The sequence below is a fragment of the Lutra lutra genome, chromosome 3, assembly GCF_902655055.1.
Source record: "Lutra lutra chromosome 3, mLutLut1.2, whole genome shotgun sequence".
In the NCBI taxonomy this organism is placed as follows: domain Eukaryota; kingdom Metazoa; phylum Chordata; class Mammalia; order Carnivora; family Mustelidae; genus Lutra; species Lutra lutra.
Window position 1 is genome coordinate 157,101,508 of NC_062280.1, and position 21,581 is coordinate 157,123,088.

Sequence of the window (21,581 nt, forward strand, 5' to 3'; positions counted from 1 at the left end):
CTTTCTCTGAAGTCCACTTGAATACAGTTCACTCACCTAATGATATGGATGCTTGGAAAACCGTGTCATCATATATAATTTTACTACCTCTAAAATAATTCTGTGGCCTCAAATAGTTATCTAATAATTTTTTTCACTTTATTAATCACATTGGATACATTGTTTTACCTCCTTGGGAGTTTCATAACTTTGTTATTCCATGTTACTAATTTCTGTGCCCCATTTCTCTGCTATCTTTTTGATGACATGCCCCGCCACTATAGACCTGACTGACCAACTCTCTAGCCAATGCAGTTCTCTCATTTGTTCCTTGAGTATCCCACATTTTTCCCTCAAAAACTCAACTCTAGTTAATGGCACAATCTTACTGTCTCTTTAATTTCCCATAACTTAAGTAGAATATTTAGAGAACTTTTCATGTATCGGTGCCATTACAAAATTACGATCCACAATCACAACAAAATTCCAGAAAACTCGCCAAAGTGAGTTTCCATTCATTCTACTAAAGATTTATTTCAAATTAACAATCTTTCCCTAAGCTCCCTATTTTAGAAATTTGTACTATCACACTTTGCAAATACTCTCACTTTCTATATTATGGGAGGAATGTAGTACAAATGTTGTATTTCTAGTGTATTGTGGAAAGTGCTTGTGCACTGCTGGGCTAAAACTCTGAGTTTCTTAGAAGTTGCATGAAGCCTTAGTGATCAATTTCTGGCCAGTGGAATATAGGCAGAAGAGAGACGCTATGTTCAGGTATGGTTCCTAAAATATCTCCCTTGTGATTTTCCATTTCTCTACTCTCTCACCTCCTACCTGGATATAGAGAATCCACAAAAGGACACCATGTTTTTAGAAGATAGCAGAGCAAAAACAGAGAAGGAGGCCTGGGTCCCTGAAGCAATGTTGTTTTTGGTCATTTATTACTATTTAATAAAATATTCATCCCCAAAAGTGGCTTAAGACAGCAATGGTTTGTTATATCTCATATTTCTGTGTGTTGACTTGGTAGTCCTTTTTTTCTGTGTGGTGTTACTTGAAGTATTAGGATGGATGAACAATCCAAAATGTTCTTATTCGCCAATTGGTAGTTGCTGCTAACTGCCAGCTAGGACCTCAGGTGGACATGCAGGCCAGGAGCACCAGTCCTCCACATGGGCCTCTTTGTATGTAAGTACTGGGACTTCCTCACAGTATTGGTGTTTGGGTTCCAAAAAGGAGCATTTCAAATGGCAAAGACGGACGCTTATAAAACTCGTAAAGTCCTGCCTCATAATTTAAACATTGTTACTTCTTATTTTATTAATTAAAATAAATCACTTGGCAATGCCAGCTTCAGGAGGATGAAAAATGGGCTCCTTATTTCAATAGGAAAAGGGCAAAGAATTTCTAGTCCTCTTTAATTGAGTACAGTCCACTCTCAGGTTACAAATTACTTATGTTCCTTACACATGTAAAATATGATCAGTCTTTCCTGAAACCCTACAAGTTTCTTCCCATTACAATATGAAGTTCAGTCTCAAAGTCATTCAGGTTTTTGTCATGTAGATGTGATCAGAGGCAGATGAGGCTCTGTTGGGTCATTCTATGTGTGCAATGACCTATAAACTAAAGTGATATTTTATTTGTTTCCCAAACACCAAATTCACTAGGAGACAACATTTATTATTATAATTAACATAGAGTTTGGAGCCTTACCCCTTTTTCTTTGCTGGCAGATATGCATCTTATTCTCTGCATGTTAATACTAATTAGTGCTACAGGAAACAATGAGGTGAAAGTGATAGAAAGTGTGTGTCTGTGTCTGTGTCTGTGTGTGAGAGAGAGAGAGAGGGAGATAGGGAGTACCTTAATTAAATTTTAAGTAAAGTTACCAACAAAGGTATTGCCATCAGGATAACTTTTGAGTAAAAAACTGAACAAAGTGAGATAGCAAGGCATGTGGTAATTTTGCAGTGATGGAAGTAGGAGACCTTTTCAAGGTTCTTGTAATAATCTTGGTAAGGGACATTGGTGGTTAGGACCACAGAATAACCTTGAAAGGGGTAAGAAGTGATAAAATTATGGTTATTTTGAAAACAGTGACAAGAAAAGATTTGTTGAATGGCTGGGACAGGAAAGAAAAAGAGGTCAGGTAATATTGACTCCAACAATTTTTACACAAAAGGAAATAGAGGAATAGGGTTGCTATTATCTGATTTGGGAGAATATCTGCAGGATAAGATTTAGAGGAAAAGTTCAAAATTTAACTTTACATAGGTTAAGTTTACAATTCCTATTAGGATTCCAATGAAAATGGACAACAAGAGCATTTGGACATTTGGAGCCTAGAATTCTTGTTGAAATGTGAGTGGCCCCTCAAGTAAGATGAAGTGGTTATTAAAATGTGAAAGTCATTTGCATCCTTGAGGGAACTATTTTACTGGAATGGTGGGGGTAAAAGACTGGCTTGGGTTTATTCAGGGAGAATTGGAGGAGAGCATTTGAAAACGTTGTATTTTGACAACTTTTCAATCTATAGCATTCACGGGGAGCTTTGCAGTTTCTGATTTCCTGAAACAGATTTTAAATTTTTAATAGCATAACCGTCACTAAGAAATTTTGCCGATTGTCTTGTTCATCACAGGACATTTAGATTTGAAAATCTAGAGGTCCTACCCACATATGGGGAAACTAAACAAGTTCAAAAAGGAGTTAGAATTATATCCTAATATAGGAGCTGTGACACATTATAAAATATTCAATCAAAATGCTTGTTCAAAGCAATTCTGATATTTTAAGAAGACTTATCTGAAAATAAAGCTGCCTGATTGAAGGTCAAAAGGCCCAATCCATTACCGGACTTCTCCTTTTAAAATTTTTGCTAGCCAGGAATAGTTCACAAATCAGGAAGTAGGAAAAAACTGAGTTAAAATATTAAGAAAGGAAAGTTGATTTCTGTTCTTCATTTCCTTTGACAGAAATAGAATTATATTTCAACTAATTAGTTCATTGTGTAAGTGGACACACTGAATGCAAGTTAAGCGCTATGTAAGCTGGAGTAGATGATTCAACATTATTGGAGTTGTTTGAGCGAAGGTCTTAGAAGTAGAAGTTATTTACACTGGGTCTACGAATTTGATAAATTCATGCTTTACTTTTCAGTATTTTTTCATATAGGAGGGACCATGGATTACCAGGCAGGGCTACCTTATACAGCCTTTTGAAATACATGAGGTAGAAACTAAGAGCCTGACAACATGTTACCCCACTTTGCTCCTCAGTTTCCAGTTGGAAGGTTCACAAAGTCACCATCTTACTTACTACAAATAGTGTGTGCCTTATAATATTTTTTTGTTCACTTTTCTCCTGCATATGTTCACTCCAAAATTCTGGTTCAAATATGAGTGACCACTTAAAAAAACATGAGGAGTAAGATATGACCAATGGCTATTGCAATGTGAAACTTACATCCTTATAGAGCTATTTTAATGGAGTTGTGGGAATACAAATCTGGTACATTGCACTGTGGCTGATTTCAGTGAATTGTTAGTAGCTTAGTGGCAATTATTTTTTCATGAGTGTTAATTTAGGGTAAGTAAATATATTTCAAGTTTGGTCAGTTTTTACAAAGGTTATTTTGTTGTGTTAATGACATTTGTTGTGGTAGAATACGCTTTATTTTGTCCCAAGGAAAAAATCTATATCTGTACATATTTTATTAAGTAGAAAAAATATTCCAGTGAGAAAATTGGTTCAATTTTTTACACTAAATATTTAATATCTCCAAATGTATTTTAATCCCAGCAACACATAGACAGTTTTCTAGTATTTCCTCTTGAATTTACTATAGATTTCAGCTTACATCATAATACTGAACAGTTTTAGGCTAGCTAATCCCTTACTATTAGAAAAAACAACAGGAGTAAAGACAATTGCAAATAGGCGTTGAATGAGTACTTAGCCTAATCATTCTCCAGACATAGAAATGTTGAAGGAGTATACCACTTTTACATAAATGAATTAGTAGTAGAGTTTTTAGATTGATAGTTATATAAGCAATAGACAAAGGAAATAATTTTAGCCTGTGGGAGAGAGAAGGCATTGGTTAGAAAGAACTATTTTCCCAAATCATATGTGTTTTCTTTACCAATTTGTCTGGAATGGACCACTAAATCTACTCACCTCTGTTCTATACATGTATTCAGTTCAATGAATATTGAACTCAGTACATTTTCGTCAAGCCATTTATTACTCACTTTCTGAATGTTGGATGTTGTGAAATATAGCTATAAAGCAAAATTTTCCTTCAAAATATAATGGAAATAAAAATAGATTCAAGTAAAAGATTTAAAATTCAGTATATTAAGTGTTGCGATAGTGATATGCATAAAGGTTGTTTACCTAATTCAGATCAAGGATGAGGAGTCATGGAATAATTAAACAAAAAGTTTAATTATTCTGGAGGGCTAGATAAAGACATTTTTATGGGAATGATGAAATGACAAAGATAGTTTAGCTTGTGTTAAATGTCCCCACCTACTATCTTAAATATTACCAAATATAGACTAGTTGAGATATGTATGGAGATATTTATCCACTCATCTATATATCTATGTATCTATCCACCATACTAGATGTTTAAAATAATACTATTAATTATTAAATCTGTACCAGGGCCAAGAAAGTGTAAGTACAGTAATTCTAGATCTATGTTTTTCCAAAGGGTCACAGTAAAAGTTAAACTAAGGAAGTTATATTGTTTTATTTGCCCTTGAAAGGAAAGGAAAAGGATAAAGAGGAATATTGGACAAAAGAAGTACCCACATGAATTACTCTTATTTTTAAGAGGTAGATCTGTACCATGTTTTTGATGAAAGGGAACAACCAAGTTTGAAAAAAATTATCTCTGTTCTTCATGTATTCTATTCTTTGTTGAGATACAGATGGACCCTCAGTAAAACAAAATTTCAAACCATCTAACCTCCTATATATTTAGATTGGGGAAGACTAGCAGGATAGAAAGGGTAAGAGAAAGAAATGACAACTCTTTCAATAGCTAGTTATATTTCAGAATATAGGTTGAGAAGGGGCTGGTGTGAGACCATCTTTCAGTGACTTACAGAGTAGAGTCACAAATTGGGATCAACCCCCAGATCAGCAGGCCCTGAAATGACCTCTAGATGTCTCCTACATTGCTACCTTAATACACATTAGGAAAGATCACATTTCAAGACATATTTGTTTATTTATACTCTGTCTTGTTTCTCACATATACGCAATGGCATATAACAGAAACACAAACTGTAAAATGGTAAAATATAAATTAAAGTGAATGAGGATCAGATTATAACATGAATTAAGAATAATGTCTTGACTTAAGAAATTTTATCACAAGGGGTAAATAATGTCACATATAATTGCTACATGTGAGGCACAAATTAGGCTTTGATTATTCTGGTAGTCAAAATAAAAAAGAAAAACGTAATCTTTTTACATATCGCATATTGTTAATAAAGAGGTTTATGTCAGATCTCATGAAAAAAACAAGCTCTTCCTGTCATGTAACTATAAAAACAAATATTGGCTTCAGGTATCTCTCCTCTAAAAAAAATATAAAAGAAAAAAAGAAAGAAAAAAAGGAAAATATTTTCTAAATCCTTTCTTTTCATTTTCAGAGCAAATTTTCTTTTCTTTTTTTTTTTTTAGGGCAAATTTTCTTGAGTTATTTAAGGACAATACTTTATCAGATCCCCTTTTCTTTCTCCAATTGGGATTCTATCCCCACTATTTTGTCAACAGTGCTTTTGCCAAAGTAATAGATAAAACCATAAGGTGCTCTTTATTTATATTATTTTGACAATATCTAAAGGATCTTCATTTTTATTCAATGTCATTTTGAACTTCTGCAAAATGGGTGTAGTGAATTATAGTTATAAAATAAAGCCCGCTTTACATTTTATATTACTTTTGAGAGGAAAGGAAGAGGAAAAAAATGCAAATATTGATAATCTCATTTATAATTTAAATGAAAAATTATATCTTTTGTGAATAGTATATTTGCTGAGTGGTAAAAACAAACACAATCTTATAAAATTTTCTCAAATAATTATTTTAAAAATATAGATACCCACAATCACATACATTCCTTGGTATTTACTCAAATGAATTGAAAAGTTATATCTACACAAAAACTTAAATCCAGATGTTTATATTAGCTTTATTCACAACTGCCAAAACTTGGACATAGTCAAGATGTCCTTTAATAGGGGAATGAATAAATAAACTTTAGGTACATCCAAACAATAAAATATAATTCAGCACTAAAAAGAGATGAGCTACCAAGCCATCAAAAAATGTGGAAGAAACTTAAATGCACATTGCGGAATGAAAGAAGCCAATCTGAGAAGGCCACATACCGTATGGTTCTAGTTATGTGACATTCTAGAAAAAGGTGAAATTATGGAAATAAAAAGATCAATAGTTGGCAGGAGTTAGGGGGTAAGGATGGAATGAATAGTCAGTGCACAGATATTTAGGGCACTGAAACTATTCTGTTTGAATGGATGTATATCACTATATATTTGTGAATACCTGTAGAACACAGAATACCAAGAGTGAATAGTAACATAAATTATGGACTGTGGGTTATACTAAGTACTAGTATAGGTTTGTTCATTGTAACAACTGTGCACTATATAATGGGATATTGATATTGGAGGAGATTGTGCATGTGTGGGAACGGTGATACATGGGAATTCCTTGTACTTTTTTACTTCATTTTGCTCTGTACATAAATTGCTCTAAAAAAGTTTATTAACTTTACAAGTAAAAGTAAGCTTTACAAATAATTTTACAAATTATTTACAAATTTTTTTACAAATTACAAATAAAAGTAATGCTTAAACATAGTCTCAATAGTAAAGCATGAATGTTATCTTTTACAATGAATGGGAGAATGAGTGAACAGAGGAAATGTGACTTTTATGATAGAGAGCAAGTTTTTTATTCTGATTAATCCACTCATCAAGTTGCTGCTTTGATTCACTAGCACTAACTTTATTATTTTTTTATGAGCTCTAAGTAAAGTATTTTACAACACATCACCTGTACGCTTGAACAGTTTTCGTTACAGGGAATTGCTTCCTCTCAGTACAAGAATATTTTTCTAATCTTTTATTAGATCTGAGGAAAAATGTCATTTTTAAAAAACATTTTCCTTAAAGAGAAGAAGACATATGACTTCTACACTTCTAAATCCTGTGATGATTCTCTTTATTTTACAGCCTTTTACAGGTGATCACTTTCTCATTCTCAAATCATTGTTTTCTCTGTTTTTTTGTTTTTTTTTTTTTTTTTTTTTTTTTGGATTTTGCAGAGGGTTTTTTGGTGACACTACACTCCCCTACCTCACTCTCTGCTCCATCCCCATGTCCTTGGCTAGTTCCTTCCTTTTTTTATTTTGACTTACAAACTTCAGAGTAATTAATAATTCTGTTACCTCGTCACTTTTTTTCTCTGTGAACATGTTTTCCTAAACAGAGTGTCAGGTTTATTAGTTTATATGCCATCTACATATTGCTACTAAGTTCAAGATCCATACAAACAAATGGTTGTTTTACATCTTCCTCTGGATATCCACACTTCAAGTAAATCTACTCCTTAGCTGTTCTTTCACATCTTATTAAATGGCATCACCAATCACCCAGATACCTAGACAAAACCTAGGAATCTTCTTTGGTTGCTTTCTTCACCTCATATCACATTCTTTCTTCATTAGGAAGCTCAGTTGGTGCTACATATAAAATATATCTTGAATCAAACTACTTGTATTTCTATATCTACCATTTAATTTCAAATCATATCTCCTCTAAGTTGACATGCATCAGTAGTAGTAACATCTTTAGTGCTCTTTTCTTCTACTTTTGCTTGTATAAAATTATTTAAAGAAAAACCAATTGAGTTTTATTAAAATTAGAAATCAGATCTTGCCATGCCTCCTGTTGAAAATCCACTCTTGGTTTCTTATCTCATTTGGAGTAACTTCCAAACTCTAGCAAGGTCTTTAGTGTCCAACTTGATCCTCTCTCCATCCATCTCCAAGATTTTATCTGCTGACACTCTTCCCTCTTGACATTCTGGTCTTCTGTCTGGTTTGGGGGTATGCCAAACTATTTTCCATATTTTAGTGACTTTTCACTAGCAGCTACATTTGTTATAATGATCTTCCTCTGACTTTTGTATACCTGCTTCCTTCATGCTATTCAGGTCTCAGTTTCAATGTCATTTACTTGGAGATCCTGTCATTGATATTCAGTAAAAAGTATTGTCCAGTGATTATCTCTTCTTACTTTAAATGTCCACATATCATCCTCAGACATGTTGTTACTTCTTTGTATCTTTCCCTTCTCTAAAATTTTGGCTTCAGAAGAGCAGAACATATTTACCAGCATATAGGTGTAAAGCAAAGTGCCTGGTCCCTAGGAAATAAATATTTGCTGAATAGTGACATGTATGCAAGACGTTTTTCATATAGGAAACATCATGGAAACACTGATGTAATGAGCAGTATTCTCACTAAAACTTCCTCACAAAAACATGCTTTCAGAAGGATTATGTTGTAGTAGTAGTGTTTTGTTATGTTTGTTTTCTTTAAAAACAGTAATTCTCTGTGAAAGTGAAAGATAAAAACCGAAGTATTCAAGAAGATTCAAGATAATGTAGTTTATATCACTAGTTACTGTTGACTTGCCTTGATGTAAATATATGACCTACAAATATATAATTGACAGCCTGTAAAATTTTGGAGTCAAGAAACTGACTACTGGTTGAAAACTAAGAACCTTCTCACTAAAAGCACAAACTCAAATACAGTGCTTGCTAAACTTATCAGGCAATTTCAGCAGGTTCACACACCATGCAATATACATGCACATTTTCTTCCATTTGATGAATTCAAAATCTAATAGAATAAACTGTCCTATGAAGCAATCCTCAATAAAGGGCATATACTTTCCAAGAAAAATTTAATGAGAGTTTTAACATAGTCATCTTGAGGTTGAATTATCTGTCAGGAGTCAGAGATGTGTAATCTGGGCCATTGTTTATTGAACATAGACCCACACAAGGAAATGCAACATTTCTTTAACAAATATCAAGTTATTTTACTGCAAACATCATGTTAGACCTGCCTAGGGACTAAGAGAGAAATAAGAAAGAGTTAACTCATTGATAATTTTATAATCCTTAAGTCAAGATAGATATATATACTATCACTTTAATATAATGAAATACATATAACACTTGTTTGTGCACAGGATATTTTAGTATCGTGGTGAATATATTAACTCAACCAAGATCATTATAGACTGGTTGGAGGTGTTCAGTGAAGTTCTCCTGGGATGAATCTTTAAGTATAAATTTAAAAAAAAATAGTAGGGATACTTATATAGAGTGGGTTTAGAATAAATTGAGTAGAGGAAAGCAAATGCTTGCTAGGCATATGGAGGTAGAAACATTTGGTACTAGAAAATGAAGTTCAAAGTCAAGATAGCAATAAATGTTTGGGAGATAGGTCACTTAAGTTTAAGTAGGAATGGCATAGTCACAGTTGTATTTTAGATAGCTGACTCTGACTACATTTTGGAGAATGGATTAGAAGCATGCATAGAAGTAGTATAATTAGGAGGTGAATATATTTGAGATCTATGGTGAATTAATTTGCTGGGACTGCCATAACAAACTGCTACAGACTAGGTAGCTTAAACAGAAATTTATTTTCTTGCAGTTCTGGAGGCTGGAAGTCCAAAACCAAGTGTTGGTGGAGTTGATTTCACTCTGAGGTCCCTCTCCTTGTCTTGCAGATGACTATCTTCTTCTGGTACCTTCACATGGCTTTCCCTTTGCAAGTCAATATTTTAATTACCTCTTCTCATAAGGACACCAACCACCTTGAATTAGGGCCCACAGACAGATCTCACTTAACCCAAATTACCTTTTTTGAAAAGATTTATATATTTATTTGAGAGAGAGAAGGAGAGAGAGAGAGAGAGAAAGTGTGAGCTGGGGAAAGGAAGAGAGAAACCCAAGCAGATTCTGGACTGAGCCCAGATCTTGACATGGCACTCAAACACATGACCCTGAGATCATGATCTGAGCTGAAACCAAGAGTTGGCTGCCTAACTGACTGTACCACCCAGGCTCTCCATGACCTAAATTGCCTTTTTAAAGATGTTATCTGCAAATGTGGTCACATACTGAGAAACTAGAATTAGCAGTGCCAAATGAGAATTTCAGGTGAAGACACAAGTCAGCCCATAATGCATGGAATGCATATGAGGGAGATGGAGTAATGATTTGTGTCTGGGTATTTTTCAGAATTATTATTATAATCACATAATTCCCTCTCTCAATAAGTAGACACATTCCTAGATTGATAGATAGCCTGATTACTATTTACCTGAAATCTTTGAGAAATACCACTTGAGCTCAATTTATTTGCTGAAAGCAGGTGATGTTCACTATGAAGCAGGAAAGCAAATGCTGAGTCAATTTAAAACCAAGAACAGGTAAACTAACCAAAGCAGTAGTTCTCACCCTGGTTATACATTGGAATCACAGAGAGCTTATAAAAAAATATATTTATGCCAGGGGTCCACCTTAACACAGTTAAATACGAATCCATGGGTAGAGCCTGAGTGACAGTAGTTTAAAAAAATTCTCCCTAGGAGATCCCAACATGTAATGAGAATTAAGAACTGTTGGAATGGAGGAAGAGTATAAGCAGAGGAGAGAGCAACTGGGGAAAAAATGGAGCTTGAAGCCCTGACATGATTTGAGTGTACAATTGGAAAATGAACACCGAGCAAATTAAAGGTAAAAGCAGACAGCCTATGCAGTGGAGAGCCTAGTCAGGCAGAACATCACAAATATGGTGTTTCTGTGACTAGAAGCACTGATGTGCTATAATCTCAAAACAGACTGAACTCTAATAGAAGAAGCTTCCAAATGCTTTTTATTAATGATGTGTGTGTGTATGTGCATGTAAGAATGCATTGATGTTATATGATTTTTAACATAGAAGGCTCTGCAAGCATCAATCTATAGTTGCCCTGGCTCAATGGACCACAGCAGAAAGGTCTGTGTGGAGATAAACACTGTAAAACCAGGGGCTTGTGGGGGGCACCTGTCCAAAGTAGAGGTGGAGCTTTCTGCAAGGGATGTAGAACCAGAGGAACACAGGATGGATGTCTCAGAGGACCCATGAAAGGACCCACAACCTTACACATTCTGCAATGTCTAGCCCCCATATGCAGCAAGCCTGACTAGGGGAGAGAAGAAAACTTACTGGTTGAGTTTTCATTGCTTAATTGACTATCTTCATTGTAATTTGCAGGGACCGTAGGGAGATCGGTTAAATAAAAGAGACTAGAAAAGTTATGGGACCTGCCCCAGTTTCACACAGAGGAAAGTGAAGAATTATTTTCGTCTTTCACTTAGGAGTTAAGAGAGACACTGTATGACCAAAAATCAAATTGATTTTTTGATTATACTTGATTGGTCCATTTTATTTATAATAAGCAAGGGGAAAAGAGCACAGGAACAGATGCAGCCTGAAAAAAAAAATTCTCCTTCAAAACATTTGCAGATAGATTGTAGTGAGTTTCCAATGAGCAGGTAATAAAAATTTAAAAAGGTCTCAAGAACTGTCCTTCAGAAAATAAATTAGTACTGCAGCTTCCCTGTGATGGTCAATAGCATTAGATGGAGTAGAATAGTCCCCACTAAGAACCAGTTATAAAGGGATCCTTAGGGTACTTTAACCTGATGGCAGCAGCATTCTGGAATGATAACCTAGGCTCCTCAAAGATTCTGTCTTGTTTTGTATATGTGCTGCCAAAGCGAGCACGATTCTGTCTTGTTTTGGTGTGTGGGTTTGGATGGAAGGGATAGGCTAGGATGATAGACTGTGCCTAAAGTTGAAAGTTCCTCTAGTCCCTATTTTTGTCTTGATAATAGATGAGCATATGTAAACTGAAGTAGCTGTAGTTTATTATTTTGTTTGTTTATTGAAATCAAACCAGGAAACACCATTTTGAAAACACCTTTAAAACCTGGCACAAAGAAGGATCAAAAGAGCATTGAATAACCTTCCAGTCAATAGGACGACCAACTTTTAAAAAATTTTTTTGGTGTGACCAATTTTTTTAAAAAGATTTTATTTATTTATTTTAGGAGGTGAGGGGCAGAGGGCAAGATCTCAAGGAGACTCTGCGCTGAGTGTGGCGCCAGACATGGGGCTCCATCTCACAACCCTGAGATCATGACCTGAGCTGAAACCAAGAGTCAGACTGCTTAACTGACTGAGCCACTCAGGTGGCCCTGATGTGACCAATTTTTAATATCAAGGCTATGTGGCAATAATAACAGTACCAGTGGTGTTAGAAATGTCAGTTCCCATATTCCTGGCTTTGGAAGAAGGATTTACTTTTTGGATTGAATAGCCCTGAATTTCTAGTATCTTTTAGGGATAAATAAGCCTCATGAGGGAAAATGTGGCCTTCTTGACAAGTTTGGTAAATGCAGACCACAGCTATTAGTTGAAAAAAATAAATATAAATGTGATGGTCTTACAGGATGCCAAAGCCTGCCCTATCAGCTACAAAGAGAGGGCTCAATTATGTTAATCAGAACTTTTTCTGTTTTTAAAGATTTTATTTATTTATTTATTTGAGAGAGAGAGAGATAATGAGAGAGAGAGAGCATGAGCAGGGAGTGGGGAGGGCAGAGAAGCAGACTCCCTGCTGACCAGAGAGCCCAACATGGGACTTGATCCCAGGACCCTGAGATCATGACCTGAGCTGAGGCAGATGCCTAACTGACTCAACCATCCAGACGCCCCTAATCAGACCTTTTTTAATGCCCATTATTTTTTCTTGATATATTTCCCTACTTCAATCCTTTTAAATTTCTGTATATTTTAATATATAATTCTCTCATCATTTTCTCAGTGGAAAGATAAAATTCTCTCAAAACCAAGTCTGACAAGGAGCCATAGGAAGAAATGCCCTCTGTAGGGACAGTTCATATTAACAAAATAGCTTTGTTTTTCCTTAAAATATAGTTTCATTACATTACAGTTTCACTTCTCTGTTCAAAGCTATACACTGCTCTAAATGTATTGTTAGAGTCTTACCCTAATGACCAATCAGTGATAGTTACATACATTATGGAATTGATCATTTTGAGGAGAAAATGATTTTGTCATGTTCTGTGACTATGCTCACAGTACTCAAGAGTTCATGTGCTATAAAATCATGTGACCCCCTAACTCCCTCCCTTTTTGTGTTTTGTCCTTCCTCTTCACTTCCAAATTCTGCTGAGTCAGGACACTTCCTCCTGGTTGCATGGCTTCTACATTTCTGTTGATATGCCCTATACCATGGTGCCTTAAGTGGTATACTGTGACACACATGCTCCTGGGGTCACTCAACAACCTTGAATCCATCAAGCTTTCTGCTTTTCCCATTCTTACCTCCTTATTGTAAATTCTTCTGATGCTGACTTCAGGCTAGACCCATCACTCTCTAACTTTTCTACATCACTTCATTATCTATGGCTTCAGTGGTTGCATTGCCTAAGTATTTTCATCCTTTCATATCTCTTTTCTCATTTCTTTCAGTAAGCCATGTTCTTCAGAGTTGTGAGCATTCCTGAACTCAACAAAAGTGTAAAGATTCTATGGTCCTTTCCATTGGAATCATACACCATACATTTCATTGCCCCTTTATGCACTGTCATCTCCATTTCTCATTTATTTATTACATATTTACTTCTCAGATTTACTAAGCAGATTTGTTTAGCAATTCTTTTATCATTAGTATATCCTAATGACTTAGCCCTGGTGTGAACTATTCTAGACTCATTTTCATCATTGGCAGCATTTATATATTCACATTAAGGAAATGTGAACAGGCAGATTTTATGTGGATTTTGGTAAGGTAGTTAACAAAATAAGTTAATCAAAATCTAAGTCCCTAAGAAAGTAGACTCAGAACAGTTGGCAGAAGCTAAAATGAGATGGATTTCAACTTAATAAGTAAAGGAAGTTCTACAAGTCACAAATGTAGAGATACTGTCTCATAGTTGTAATTCTTTTTTTTTTTTTTTTTTTTTTTTTTTTTTTTGCAGGCTCCCTGCAGAGCAGAGAGCCCGATGTGGGGCTCGATCCCAGGACCCTCGGATCATGACCCGAGCCGAAGGCAGAGGCTTTAACCCACTGAGCCACCCAGGCGCCCCCATAGTTGTAATTCTGAACTCACTACTTTATCTTTGTAAAGAACTCCTACCTGTTTAGCTACTGCTTAGTCTTTAAGACTTTTATTGAGGGTATTTTCCTCCACAAAGCTGTTACTTATCCTCTCCTCTTCCAGTTAGGTACTATTCTTTTGTTCTTCCATAACATTGCAATTTTACTTCTATAAAGGCACTTTTCATTTTATTATAGCATCTGTTTATTTGACTTTAATTCAGCCCCTTGTGTTTGATTGTAATAAGTATATGATTGAATGCTTAAAAAACTATTAGTCTATCTGAGCAAAATAATCTGTTTCCCAAAGGTAGGGAGAAAGGGGAGACATAGATACAAGTTAGGAAACAGTATAAACTAGAGTGGACTTAAACGTGTTCTACTGGGAAAGGAATATGAACTTACACTGGCCATATATAAACATTTAAAAAAGAATATTTCTTAGATTGATTACTAGCAATATTGTAGCTTCAAAATTCAACATAAGTGCCTAAAAATTTTGTTTGGTGTATCAACAGAGACATTTACTCAATTGAGAATTATGTATGTAATGTATTTTAATTTATGTGCGCCTCTAAATGCTTCTGGAAGCATCATAAAATTAATTCTTTTTCTGACTTATTGCAGAGATTGTATAAGAAAATTTGATGAACAGTAACAAGGAAATTAAATAGTCTTTAAAACAGTAGAAAAAGAGAAAGGGAATTTTACCTTAAATATATTATCTCAGTCTTCGATCTTCCTCTAAGAAAAGGCAGAAAACCTTTAGACAAGATAAGAACAACGAAAAGATTATGCAGCTCTAGAAAGAAATATGTACATTGGCAAGATAATATTTTTAGATTTTAAAAATCTAAAGCAATTTAGCAATTGCTAAAGTTAAGCAATTTAGTGTAATGTCATGGTCATGTGTGCAGTGTGTTCCACAGAGTGACAGATAGGCTCACTTAAGCTGTTGTAACGATTGATGTAGATGGCCTCAAGATTGATTCAGTCCCAACAACAGGTATCAATAATGAAGAGAGACAAAGGAATTGATGTTTTTGCTGAAGTTCTGTTCACATATAGATATAACTTGAGTTCTTAATTCTGAAAACGAGAAGTTAGTGCTACTGGCAGCATGTGCTTTTTATAAGTTTATTTTGTGGAAGAATATTATTTTGTTGGTGGAAGTGCTGTAGAGTTAAATAAAACATGTGAGAGAAGATAAGAGATATAGTTTACTAATGTTTCTAGACCAAGCAAAACCTGAAAAAGAATATGATTGGCCAGAGTAAATTCCACACATGCTACTTAATTCTAGTTCTAGCGTATTCATCAAATACATTAGGGCTCCTAAAACAAAATCTCATGCTTCTAAGTGTGACTTCATTCCTCAATCACAGTAGCATTTATACAAATAATTTGACCATTCTAGACCTTAGTTTCCTTGTTTAAAATATGGGGATGTTTAGAGTACCTCTAAGGTTCTTTGCTACTTTAATGTTTTCTGTGTTAGATTTACTGAGTGTACTTTTACTGAACTTCAATATCATCCTCCCTCTTAGTGTCTTCTTGAGAATACTTTAGGCGTTTTAGTACATTCTTTATGAATAATGTGTGAATTAATTACGTACTCTGATAAAGTGAGTCTGTGAGCTAGGGCTTTATATGATCATCACAATGTCTTAATTATGTAAGAAATGTGTTGAATGGTACATTCCAAAAATACTTAGATATCATATTAATGAACATAGGATGGTTTTCTCTAAAATATAAGGTATAAATATATTATTTTTATTACTGAACTTGGAAAACATAAAAAAGTCAGAGTTTAAAAAATTCCATGTTTAATGCATCACATACTTGCTTTTGTCTATGCATGTTTTTCTTTATACTTATACATATATGATTGCTATGTAATTAAGTTTGTACTAATTAAGTATGCTAATGCTTAGAATTATACTAACATACTAATTATACTGATACACACTTGTGTACTAATGTTTTTTTTCAACTGAACTCTATAACTACTTTCTAATGTCATTCAATATTTTACAAATATTAAGAGCAATGTAATATTTTATAATATTATGTAACATACATTGTCTCATTTATTTTTAAATGTTAAGCACTTTTTCTATTTTCTACTTTAGAACTAGTGTTGTAATAACCATTTGTAGATAACATTTATAAAGAATTACCCTAGAGTGTAAAATATCTGTAGCTTCATCCAGAATGCCTTACACAATGGAGTCCCTGATTAGCTTTCCTCCTAGCTCTCCTGGGCTCATTATGCCCCAGCCAAAGTTTCTTGTATCTTTGCTTCCAGGGAGCTAGGCTCCATCTTCCCAAATGATATATTAACAATGTCAGTCATTACTCTCCCACACAAACAAAATAACTGCAACAACAAAATCCTTTGCTTGGCTATTGCTATAGGATGTTTGTCCCCCCACCGTGCAACCCCCCCCAAAAAAAAAAACTGATATGTTGAAACCTAAAACCTAATGTGATGGTATGAGCATGTGGAGCCTTGTGGGTGATTAGGTTATGAGAACAGAGCACTCATAATAGGATTAGTGCCCTAGACAGCTCTCTTGCTCTTTCCACCTGTGAGTTATAATAGGAAGAGAGCAGTCCATAAAGAAGCCAACTCTCACCAGACACTGAACCTGCTAGAACCTTGATCTTGGAATTTCCAGACTCCAGAACAGTGGGAAATCAATTTATGATGTTTACCATTAAGGAAAGCTTTTCTTTATCTCCATTTTTAAGTTTGTTTTTTTTTTTTCCTTCTTCTAAGATTTATTTATTTATTTTAGAGATGGTGAGAGTGGAGGGGGTGGAAGGGGCAGAAGAAGAGGGAGAGACAGAATCTCTAGTAGACTCTGGGCTGAGTGTGGAGCCTGACATGGAGCTTGACCCTTTGACCCCAAGATCACTCCCGGAGCTGAAACCAAGAGTCAGACCCTTAACCGACTGAGCCACCCAGATGCCTCTCCATTTTTAAGTTTTTATAGTGCCTTGTGCTTTTCACTTATAGAACTTAGTGGTGTCTCTCTAGTGCTCATATAATTATATATTTCACATTTTTATCTCATTAGAGTATGTGCTATGAGAACAACGACTTTGTGTGTATGTCTCACTGTTGCATCCCCATTGTTTAGCAAATGGTTTATTACATAGCAGCCTACTCACCATTTTTAAAGAAATAACATTTTTTATTTGTAGAATATTTCCCAAAACTTATTACCATCATCCTTGTTAAAAATACAGATTATCCAAAAGAGTATCACCAAAAAACCCAAAATAATAGCAGAAAAAAACAGCAGTATAAAATAGATTAAAAAAATAACTTCAATTAACAGTATAACATCCCCATAAGTTCCATAAAAGATGTATAGTATGTGACAGAGTTTTACAGTAGGGAAAGGGAAACCCTATGGGAGATAAATTAAGCAAAATGAAATTTTTAGCAAGAAGAAATTGAAAATGATAAAGGACAGTGAACATGGAAAAATGGATTTTGGAGCACTGAGGTTCTTTTGGCAGAGTTGACACTGTAGTTTGTTTGGAAGGGAATAGAGAATGTAATATCAAAAGATATATTAGATAAGGGTATAAAAATGCTGGATATTGTTCATTTATTTATCCAGTACGTACTTCTTAAGCATCTCTCATGACAGGTATTATGAGAAAATCTAGGGTTACTATAAAATTTAAAGCAATTAAATTATTAAAAATCTCATAGTTTACTATTTGGGTTATGTTTCATAAATGAACATAACTTATCTCCCCAAGAGCCTAGATGAATGAAGAAGATGTGAGATAGGGGCACCTGGGTGGCTCAGTGGGTTGAGCCTCTGCCTTTGGCTCAGGTCATGATCTCAGGGTCCTGGGATTGAGCTCCACATTGGGCTCTCTGCTCAGCCGGGAGTCTATTTACTGCCCCCCGCCCCACCTGCCTCTCTGCCTACTTGTCATCTCTCTCTCTCTGTCAAATAAATAAATAAAATCTTTAAAAAAAAAGATGTGAGATACACACACACACACACATACACACACACACACACACAATGGCATATTACTCAGCCATCAGAAAGGATGAATACTTACCATTTACATTGATGTGGGTGGAACTGGAGGATATTATGCTGAGCAAAATAAATCCATCAGAGAAAGACAATTATCATATGGTTTCACTCATAAGTGTGGTATTAGAATTAGCACAGAAGATCATAGGGGAAGGAAGGGAAAACTGAATGAGGAGTAATCAGAGAGGGAGACAAACCTCAAGACTCAACTATAGGAAACAACTTGAGGGTTGCTGGAGGGGAGGTGTTTGGGAAGAGGGGGTAATTGGGTGATGGGCACGGGATGTGATGAGCACTAGGTATTAAATGCAACTGAAGAATTATTGAACTTTACATAAAACTAATAATGTACTAAATGTTGACTAATTGAATTTAAATTAGAAAAAAAAAAGAGCTGAGGGAAGTTTACACATACTTTGTAACAATACCACAGTCCCCTTGGCTCCTTCCCAGTCAATACCTATAGCACTTCATAGAAGGAAACCTGACTTCCTAAACCACTTTCTCAAAAGAAATAAAACAACTACAAACTGAATAAGAAGGAGATGGATTGGCTGTGCTGAGACAGAGTACGATTATTTTAAAATTCAAACAGAACTACCAGAGACAAACTGAGGGTTTTGGAAGGGGTGTGTGGTGGGTGGGATGAGCCTGGTGGTGCGTATTGTGGAGGGCACGTATCGCATGGAACACTGGGTGTGGTGCATAAACAATGAATTTCGGAACACTGGAAAAAATAAAATTAAACAAACAAACAAAAAAACAACTGCCAGAGAAACCATCCATCACATCCATCACATTATCACTTATGCATAGGAGAGGGGATCTGAAAAATCATTCAACAGTGAAAATTGTATCATAAAAAGCCTGCCTGTGAAATGATACAAATATTCCATAGAGGTCATGGAAATTCACCTGTCAACTTATTAAAACTGGTCTAAGAAAGCTCTTGTAGCAAAGACCTTAAAGTGTCCCCATCACATGCCTTCACCTCTGATTGTAGCTACACCTGTAGAAGATGGTTCCACAAAAGGTTAGATTCACCTTACAGCTGACATGTTGTCATGTGCGTGAAACACCTGAGTGTGTCATTCTGCCCCAGGGCCTTCTCCAAGCCCACAGAAATTTGCTCTGCCCAATCCCTCCCCAGTTTCCAGATCTTGGTCAGTTCTTAAACCTGGAACTCGTTGATTAAAAGGGAGACTAAGTCTTTCCTTAAGGAAAGTCTGTAAAATCACTGCAAATACATGTTCCATACCTGTTCCAAGAAGGCTATGGAACTGTGGTCAGCTCATGCACAGTTCACACCCCAGTTCTGACCCCGGAGCAGTCTGTTTCCTGCACATTCTTTCGTTCAAACCCCCTTTCCCTGCACTCTGGGGCTTAGCACTGAAGCACTATAACTTGATGGGGAGAGGGAAGGGTGATGCGTTCACCAGCCTTGGGGTTTGGGTCACAGGTGGTATGAACCAGAATCCTTAAGAGCGGGTCTGAGAGCGGGCCTGTGATACCTGAGGCATCCAGGTGTTTCTCATCCTAGGAAGTCCTGCTCATGCCTGTAAATTCCTGGAGATCCCGCCTATAAATTCCCAGAGATCCCGTGAAACCCGGCTTTCTTCTGGTGTAGAGGGAGTTCAGAGGACTCGGGTACAGGTCGGTGCGTACCTCTGCTCCAGAATTTGGTAAGTCCACACCCAACCACTTCCCTTACAGGGTTCTTAAACTTCAGGGTCACAGTCCATCTACCCTAATTAACCCAGGGCTAAGTAGGAGATGACTAGGGACAGGTCCATATGTCTCTGAGCCTGTATAATTATTCAAATTAGCAGAACCACTTGGAGTTTGTAAAACCTAGCTATCCCCATCCCATTTGCTGTACATAAGCTGTCCCCTCTATTTCTAGGTTGCTGTTACTTCCTCCAAGGGTGCAACACCCTGTGTGGCCCCGTCCGCTGGTCTTCTCATCTTTACAGCTATAAGTAATAAAATTCTACTTTTCATTTATCCAGAGTGCCACTGTGTGCCTTCCATAATTAAAATAATATTTAAATCTTATAAAACAATGGTCTCAGTGAGCAGGATGCAGTAGCCATGATTGTTGTCTCTTGGGTAGCTTCTTGGGAGTTCTACTCTTGGCTTCCTAATTGGCTCCAGACCACCGTGGCTTACTGGGGACTTATGGTTTAGAATTTTTCTGTTTCTGATGGCCACATATCTCCTTACCCATATTTTTTCAGTTGTGAAATCTTCAAGCCAAACAGTGCTAATTGGTTAAATAAATACTAGCCCAGGTGGGAGCCCATTTAGGGCACTCAGTGATAAGCTATTTAAGCCACTCTTTCTAAAAGTAGGGCATTCAGGTGTGTTTACAGTCTAGCAAGTGTTGGGTAAAGGCATATTCCAGAAGCTGTCACAGTTTTGATGTAGTCTTTTTTTATTATCTTTTGGAGCCAGAACTCTGGTTTTTCCATTGGTTTCTGACAACCAAAGGAAGAAGATGTTTAGATTCTGCGCAGGAGAGAAATGGCACCTGATCTCATTGTCCAAGTTTCTCAGGTTGGGAGAGGTGCCTAACCATACTGCATTACAGTAGAGAGTTATAAGAAGTATAGAAGAAGATGTATGTGGCAGATATGGGGGATGGGCTTGCTAACTCCTATGGAGCCATATCTGGAATGTAGGAGAGAATGGAGAGCCACATTTGCTATGTAAGAGATAGGTGGTTCTGATAACCACAATTTCACCTTTTATATACTATAATAATATATATTTTCCAAAGATTTTATTTATTTATTTGAGGACAAGCATAGGTGGAAGGATGGGGAAGGGCAGAGGAAGAGGGGCAGAGAAAGAGGGACAAGCAGACTCCCCACTGAGCAGGGAGCCCTTCACTGGGGTTGATCCCAAGGCTCTGAGATTAGGACCTGAGCAGAAGGCAGATGCTTACCACTTAACTGACTGAGCCACACAGGCACCACTGTTTAAAAAATATCTTAATGATGAAACCACTGCACTGTATCATTCTTTTAGGTCCATATGTCTCTGAGCCTGTATAATTATTCTTTTTTTTTTTTAAAGACTTTATTTATTCGACAGACAGAGATCACAAGTAGGCAGAGAGGCAGACAGAGAGAGAGGGGGAAGCAGGCTCCCTGCAGAGCACAGAGCCCGATGTGGGGCTCGACCCCAGGACACTGGGACCATGACCTGAGCCGAAG

General features: G+C 36.1%; 1 long non-coding RNA gene across 1 annotated transcript; it reads left to right on the forward strand.

The window, feature by feature from the left end:
• The first annotated feature begins 651 nt into the window (after positions 1-651).
• On the forward strand, positions 652-20,995 carry LOC125096465 (uncharacterized). Its single transcript, XR_007126203.1, has 3 exons — positions 652-756; positions 19,904-20,016; positions 20,267-20,995. It is a non-coding gene; the product is annotated as an uncharacterized LOC125096465 (long non-coding RNA).
• The last annotated feature ends 586 nt before the right edge of the window (positions 20,996-21,581 follow it).